General features: G+C 38.1%; 1 long non-coding RNA gene across 1 annotated transcript; it reads right to left on the reverse strand.

Annotated features, from left to right (window-relative positions):
- Window positions 1–5,210: 5,210 nt before the first annotated feature.
- LOC137198222 (uncharacterized) lies at window positions 5,211–7,371 on the reverse strand. Its single transcript, XR_010931610.1, has 2 exons — window positions 6,048–7,371; window positions 5,211–5,324 (listed from the first exon to the last, which is right to left on the reverse strand). It is a non-coding gene; the product is annotated as an uncharacterized lncRNA (long non-coding RNA).
- Window positions 7,372–8,912: the final 1,541 nt, after the last annotated feature.

An 8,912-nucleotide genomic window follows, 5' to 3' on the forward strand; every position in this document is an offset into this window, starting at 1 on the left:
TGACGGCTGTATCCCATTTCCCTTATCTGATCGAGCCACACTTACCCATAAACTGATCTGGTCCGCCACCATAAAGGATGTCTTAATTATTACTTTTACTTATTTCTGCTCGGAGGAGCGATGAGGATACATGAGACCAACCTTCACTAAAGTCTTCGTAATGCTTTATTGTACAGGTTCATTTTTAGGACATTTTACAGAAAAGGTGGTGCAATTTGGTGCAAATTATAAGAAAAAAGTGTATAGTTGGTTTATGTGGATTCACAGAAAACTAGTTGCCATCTATTTTCATAATACAGTCATTTTTTTGTCCAAATTCCAGCTTCTTAAATGTGAATCCTTTATGGTTTCTTTAATCCTCTATGATAGTAAACTGATTATCTTTGGGTTGTGGACAAAACAAGACATTTGAGGATGTTATCTTGGAATTTGGGAAACATTGATCAACATTTTTCACCATTTTTGAACATTTTATAGAGCAAATAACTATCAACAGATTTAACGATAATGAAAATATTTAGAATTTGTACCATTTCTACCGTGCATGAAAACTCCTCTATCAGCATGCAGTGAAGACTTTACTGTCCTTCCTCATCAAACACCTTTTTGTAAAACAGGTTTTTCCTTCATTATCATATATAAACATCACTGAACAGTGTTTACTCAGCAAATAGTATAATATAGTCATGGTTATATCTTTAGTCTCTATTCTATTACTTTACTTATTCTATTTATTTTTTATACATGAGTTAATCTATTTAGTTATTGTGTATAATTTGTTGTTTTTGTATTTAGATTTATGTCAAGTGGCTGCTTTAACACTGTAATTTCCCTTTGGGTTTAATAAGGTACTCTATGTATTTCTCTTTCACAAAAACAAGATTTCAGAGTAGAGTAGATGTAAGACAAATTAATCATGTGCTGCAGTAACAAGCCAAAATTTCACATGAAGCTGTGAGTTTATTTTTTTTTATTTCTCTTTGTAATATTTAGTATCAGAGGTGATGTTGACTTAATAAAGTCTCTGAAGCTGCCTGACAGGTTTTTTTGACTGATGTATCACCTTCAAAACATTGATGTGATCATAGAATATGCTAAACATTTTAACTGTCATTAAATGTCGTATGCATGTTTTAATCTTCCACCTGTGCAAAATTACCCCCCCCCCCCCCAAAGTACTGTGCTTAAGTACAAATTTCCAGTATTTGTACTTTACTTGAGTATTTCCATGTGATGCTACTTTATATTTCCACTCCACTACATTTCAGAGGGAAATATTGTACTTTCTACTCCACTACATTTATTTTCCACTCATAGTTACTATATATATATATCTACTTTTCAGATTAAGATTGGATAAGATAAGGTTGGATTGATAACATTGTTTTACTCATTCTACTCTTCTCTTTTTTTTAATTTCTCATGCACTTTGAGCTGCAGTAGTAGGTAAATGTCATTACATAGATAATAATAATAATATTAATAATTATTAATAATAATTAAATAATATTATTAATGTTTTTAAAAAATATATGATACACTTATACAATATGATGCAGTACTATTACTATTAATCTACCCAAAGTATCTGAAATTGGCTCCACATTGATGAACTACATTAATAAAAATGCTCTTAAATGTATTTGTTAGTGATAAAAACAAACAATATACTATAATAATATAACATATAAAAGAAGCCATTCTGCATAACGAGTACTTTTACTTTTGATACTTTAAGTAGATTTTGCTGATAATACTTCTGTACTTTAATTAAGTACCATTTTTAATTCCGGTCTTACTTTTAATGGAGGTTATTTGTCTACTTTTACTTGAGTAAAGGATCTGATTATTTCTTCCACTGCTGGTCCTTGATAAGTAAATGAAAAAAAAACTTGATGGAGAAACTTTGCATCATTAAATTGTTAGAAGTTTGGAATAGTCAGTGTGTGGACGACTTCTCTTTTTTTGTGTCTTTTTTGAGTGCAAACTCTCCCTTTTACACTTTCTTTGCTTTGGATGGATGAATGAACCTGGTTAAGTGTGTTTTCAGACTCTCTTGTTGTTTCTGTGTCTGCCAGTCAAGGTCGCTATTTACTTTGTAAAAATAATCAAAATCAAACATTTTTACTAATATTTGCATTCAGTGTTCTCTTGTTTTTCCCTCAGAGTCTCTGCAACCTTTTCATGTATTGTTAAACTCAAGCACCAGCTCATCTGATTCAACTGTAATACAGTATTGATCAGATATTGTCTGAGCATACCAACATATATCAAATCTGTGATTAAGACTCAGGGTTACTCAGCTAAATATCGATCGCTGAACCTGTTGTTAGTGAAGACGTTTGTATAATTCATCAGTATGAGCTTGTTTCAGCGTGTAAATATTACAATGCGTGTTTTTATCAGCTGTCGCTCTCTGCCACATAAAAGCTCTGAGTGAGAATATGTTTCTTTGAAATCACAAACAGTCGATTGTTCAAAAAAAATATCTGGAAAAATAAGATTTAACACAGAAAACTGACAGATTTGACCTCTAATTTACTCTTTTAACAGCTACAGCTGTGTTTAGAAGCTCAGAGTAGCCAGTGTTTCATACATTTCCACTAATGCGTGTGTGGTTTCAATTAGCTGTACCAGTGTATTTACCCCTCGCATTAAACAACCCACCACAGTAATAGCGTTTTGTCCCCCATCAGGGATCAAACTGAGGCTCGTGAGGAGCGCTGCTGATGGTGCAGCCGACTGTTTATCCTGCTGAACGTTCAGAAGCCTCCTACTCTTCTTCTGTGGTAAGACAGTAATAAAATTAGAGGGTTTTAACATGGGTGGGATTTTTATTTCAGCTTCTTAATCTGCTTTCTTTCCTCAACATAATTTTAAAAAGGATATATTCTGCACATTTCCATGTCTGTATTTATATTTGGGGTCTCTACTGGAATATGTTTGCATGATTTACAATTTAAAAACTCCTTATTCATCTTATACTGGTCCTTTATGCAGCCCCTCAGTTCAGCCTCTGTCTGAAACAGGCCGTTTTAGCTCCTGTCTCTTTAAGGCCCGCCTCCTGATGAGCCCACTCTGTTCTGATTGGTCAGCGTCAGGAAGCTTCCACCGGCTCCGGAGGCTACGTAAACAAATGGTAGTAGCAAGCGGCAACCTCTGGGGCTGTAAAATGAAGCCAATGAGGAAGTGCCAAAATTGCAGTTCCTTGAATGGCCACTTGAGGCTCCAAAAGCGAGTCAATCCCCATAGACCCCCATGTTAAAATGCCCAACTTTACAGCAGAAATAAACATGTTTACCGCCTGGTACAAAAAACGGTTTTGGTCTCTAAAGCTAATTTCCCCTTTCATGACGACTGTACGGGGGTGAATTTTTTTATCAGATTTTTCAGATCTGAAATATGAGAGTTAAGGACGAGAACAACCGTAGCAACTAGGGCTACTGAACAGACGGCCGTTTGTGTGAACAATCTGATATCATCACAAGGATTTGATTTGTTTAACATCTGACTTCATAACAGGATATAAATAATAGAAAATCACAAAAGGCATGTTATGCTCCCTTCAAGCATTTGTATCACCACACAGGAAGCAAAAAGACAAACATCCAAACCGCAGCATTATTTTATTTTTCCTGCTTCTCTGCTGCTTTTATCAGCTTCATGTCTGTCACAACATCAACAGCAGAGAACACATTCTTTCACCGAGGCTGCATAATTATCTGAATTTATTTTAATACCAGAAAAATTGGTCATCTGTATTTGAATCTCACAAGTTAGTGAGATTTAATTCCAAAGCCTGATATATCTCATTCCTCTGTGTCTAAAAACACGTCAGTGAGTCACAGCGCTGCACTGAGTAACATGTTCCTTCACTATGGAGAGTTTGGGCACGTTTGTTTGTTTGGAAACGGCTCCAAAGACTAATAACAGCGATCACATTTTCAGTCTCTGGAGAGTAGTTCTGTGTAAGGCAGAGGCCACTGAGCATGTGCAGGAACACCGACTGTTGTGCTGCAATGTAAATTGTAAAGAGGACATGATATGTAGCGTAACAAGCTAGCAAAGCTGTAAATGGAGGCGTGTTCCTGCACATGCTCAGTAGCGTCTGCCTTACACAGAACTACTCTCCAGAGACTGAAAATGTGATCGCTGTTATTAGTCTTTGGAGCCGTTTCTAAACAAACTAAAATGACCATAGTTGGTTTTTGGACAACAACAGAGGAATCAGATATATCAGGCTTTAGATACACACACAATACTTGTTAGTAGATCAGTTCATTGTTGGTTTGGATCCAAACATGAGATTTGTTGACAAGAAGAAGAAAAATGTAGAAAATCGCCAGATTTATTGTTTAAAACAAGAAACAGTAATTTGTACTAACATATGTTGTTGTAATGTTTAAATATCTTGTTGTAATGTGAGAAGGATCTTGTTAAAAGGGGGAACATGTTTGTTTCTGTTGTAACAAGAAACAAGAAGCACTGTTTTTTTTTTTTTCATAGTAGCAGCAATACGTTACTGTAGAAACAAGATCAAAATAGATGAAAATGTGTGATATAACACAAATGAATTAAAACACACAACCAAACAGATGGAAACAAATAATTAAACAACAGGTTTATTCATTAAATACCAACAATATTTGTCAATAAATCATAATAGTCGTTCTTTAAGTGCACCTAAAGTACTCATTTTTAATTGTTTAAAAAAAAAATGTGAGTACTATTAATCATCAATTTGTCCGGTTTCACACTATTAGAATAATAACACATGTTCACTACATTATTGTATTCTTGTCGGAGTGAAAACACACTTTTCACCTCCGTCAAATTGACGACAAATCGTGACATCCAGAGGGTCGGTATCAGCCCCGATGAATCAGTCTGACCTTCAACCCGATTTGTCAAAGTCATTTAAAAACAACATCAGACAGCTTTTGTCGTACGATTCCAGGAATAGACAGAAACATGTTTGTCAGTTCTGCTCCGGAGACAAATGTGAATTGATTTGAAAAGTACAGTAAACTGAACTGAGAAACATCACCTGACCTCTTCCTGTAGCTCCCTCTGCTCCTCCCCAGGTGAGCCGACGGGAGGAAGAGGAAGAGGAGGAGGCGGAGGTATCCTGAGCGATTCGAGGACATGTTATAATTCCCTTTGACAATATCTTAAATGGCTCTGCTGGTGCGGTAAAGAGGGGGTGGTGGTGGTGGTGGCGGTGAAGGAAAGGGAGGGGGTTGATGTAACCGGGCTGAAATCACAGTTTTAACATCCCAATCTGTCAGAGTATCTGAAGACGAGACATCTGACAGGCTGCAGCGCTGCAGAAGGTGTCACAAACACCAAAAAAAAAAAGAAAACACACATGCTCATGTCAACACACACACACACACACATATTTACTCTGCTGCGTGCTGAACTCGCAGATTGTTAGAGGTTTTACAGGATTATCTGTCCCATACTGCAGCACTGACTTCTCTATATTTGGGGATTTGGTTAAATGTCTTCTGCTCTGATCAAATAGTCTTTGAAAATATTTCCTGTGGTTTGTTTTATGTTGCTTAAAAGTGAGTCATCAGTGACTTCAGTCTGTCTGTGCTAGTGATCAATGACACAACTTATGTCCTGTAAAATAATTATAATACTCTTTTCTGTCATGTGCTTTTTCTTCTTCTTTTTTTTTTTTTTTTGGGTTGAAAGCGAGTGTGATCACATACTGATTGACCAGAAAAATAAAAACTCACGTTCAGTGTGATGCACTCACAACAAAAGAGATTTAGTGAAAATGTTCCGTTTTTTTGTTGAGACGACTTCTTTAGTTGTGTGTTGATTTGATTCTATATTAGGATTTAAAGTTGTACTTTGTGGTGTTAAACTGGATTTTTTAGAAGGTATTTATAATGTTTTTTTCCATCTTACTTAGATATATGAAAAAATGTTAAACACCTCCCCAAAATACAGTGGTTCAATATAATAAAAATACAAAGTACAATACATTGTAAAAAAATATTATACTTCATACAATAAATAACACCCATACTTACATTACCGACCCATAACTGAACTTGTAGCCGTTGTTCTGGGTTCTCCACCCGCTTTGGAGACGAGTTCTGGGAGCTACAGTGCATTTCAACACCCTTCAGGAGGTGTTACCACGGATATATTGTAAAGGTGTGTTTAGACCAATCAGCAGCTGCCGCGTCTTGAGGCTGAAGTACCTCAAAGTATCATCGACAACCGCTAGACGCTCCAAATGACTCCCGTTCAAAAAGCCTTTCTCTCCAGAGAACTTCTCTCTAGAAATACTGAGTCAATCATTGTTTTAAATGAGTCATTATGGTCTCAATTGATAAATTCAAGCGCTCTAATATGTGGGCTGGTGGTCATTTTGGAAATTATTGCTCCGTTAAGATTTGAAGACCTGCAGTAGCTTTGATGTCTGCCTGTGTGGGCGTTCATTGACAGCTGTGCTCCGGGACTCACACTGAGTCAGACTATTGTCGTAATATTTCACTACCTTTAATGTGACTTGATTACGATACCTGCCCTGTTAGCACAGTTTAGCTAAAGTAGCTAACGTTAGCTCAAGCGTGCAGCGCTCGGTGCAACTCTGGCCTTCAAACCGGCTCCAACGCAACCATCACACCTCGCTACGTCCATCTTTATATGCATCGTAAGGTTCAGACAGAAAGCAAAGCTAATTTTTGCCTCTCCAATTTATATGTATGTATATGACAGTTTCACCGCTTATTTATTCGACCCCAACAGCTAAAATACCAGGTGTACATTAGCTGCATCACACCAGCTTCTGACTGAACCAGCAATTTCTGGCTCTTTGTTATTTCTCTCCAGTCTCTCCTGTTTCCTCTCATCTCTGGACCTTTTTATGAAGCAGATTCATGAAGTTTGTCACTCAAGTTGAAACATTTTCAACCCATGTCAACGTGTCTTTGCAGCAATTCCACCCCATGCAAATTCACATTTAATCATGTTTTTTCACTAACTTGTTATGTAATCGCACCACATCCGAAATTCGTTCGGCTTTCTGTCTGAACACAGAGTAAGAACTGGATATCAGACTCAAAGATGGCACCTGTTCACTCAAATGAAAACTGCTCAACCAGAAGAGTTTTCTAGATTTTAGTTTGCTTCCGTGTTGTGCGGCCCACTGCACCTGCTCATTAAAGGTGCCCTGTGAAGTTTTCCTGAAAACAAACAAAAGTCGTGTCTTTCACTGAGTGTTACTCACCAAAGCGCATTGTGTGTATCAGTAATTTAATCCCGTATTGTTTACATCCATGTTAACTAGTTTGCAGTCGTCTTCTTCTTCGTTGCCTTTGTTGAAACATTCCTGTGTTTCTCTGCACATTACAGCCACCTGTACATCAGTGGAATAGTGTCAAACCATTGGACGGACTTTTCTGCATGCACTGTGTCCTCAAACAAACAAAGAGTAATAATTGACTTTATTTGCTGTTAGATAAGTCCTGTCAACAGTCTCTTTTTATAATGGTGGTCTGTGGGGAGTGACCACTGGGAGAAACTGGCAAAACCACCTCCAGCTCTCTAAATACATCTGATTGGTGCTAAATGAAGATCCAGGTGTTCGCAGGGGGAACTGGGTGCGTTCGCAGTGCCGTTACCTTTGATTGGTCAAGCAGATATCGTTGTCACATCTCAACAACAACATAGCAGTAAACAACACTTCACTTCTGTTTGTGCGTCAGTGAGGACTTTTTTGCTTTTTGCAGCCATCAGAGTAGAGAAGCTAAAAAAAGGGAAACCACACAGCTTTATAATAATCCAAAGAGCCAATATTAAAGTGCATTACTACAAAGGCCGGATTTATTACAGGACTGTTGTGAGCAAGGGGTGAAACCACTCGCTCTGAAGTGGTGAGATATGTGAACCGTCTAATCTAGAGTGCTGTGATTTTTTTTTTTTTTTTGTAGAGCAGATGTGTCTCCGTCAAACTTTCTGACTTTCCATTTGGATGCAACAAGCTTTTGGTGGCAAGTGATTTGAAACTGTTGACTTAACATTCATCTAGTCGAGGAGATGCTGTTAGTACCTGAATGGAGGGAAGCAGAGTTTAGAGCGAAATGTTATTTTTTTCACTGTAACAGCATTCGGGCTGAAAAGTAACAGTAAAAATCTGACATATTGCCCTTTAAGCAGCAGACGGGTGTGTGTTTTTCTTGCCTTGTTGAACCGCACCCATCTGCTGCCCTGCCGAGGTTAAAACAAAACGCTAAGAACATTATATAACATCGCTGCACCAGCACACATCCGCACACAGATCTGCCTCCTAATGCAGTCTGCACTGCGAGAATCACTCTTCAAACTCTCACACATTACACAGGGGAGTTTGCATCTTGCTCCGGCGACCCCGGCGGCGCGCAGGGAATGTAAAGAAAAACACGTTTAGTCTAGTTAGATGTGACAGACTCAAACGGCTGCTGTGGCGTCTTTGATGCAGAGGAGTCAGGCGGTGTCTGTACCGCCGTCTCACAGTGTTAATATAGGTTAATACGACACACAAACATAAAGGTATACAGCCGAGAATAAACATGACAGCACGAAAGGAAGGAGACGCTGACGCACTTGTCCAAACGTGGCCCGACAAGAGGAGCAGAGCTGACAGGAGCACGAACACACACACATATATATATATATATATATATATACACACACACACACACACACACACACACACACACATATATATTTATATAATTGTATACGCACACACACATTGAGAGCAGCGCTGAGAGAGAATCTGTGTTGGTGTAACTGTCTGTTACTGTCTGCGACAACACTTTCATTTCAGCTCTGACCCAAATAGACCTACATGGCTGGCACTGTGTGTGTGTGTGTGTGTGCATGTGTGTGTGTGTGTGCATGTGTGT

Source organism: Thunnus thynnus, chromosome 15 (assembly GCF_963924715.1).
Source record: "Thunnus thynnus chromosome 15, fThuThy2.1, whole genome shotgun sequence".
In the NCBI taxonomy this organism is placed as follows: Eukaryota; Metazoa; Chordata; class Actinopteri; order Scombriformes; family Scombridae; genus Thunnus; species Thunnus thynnus.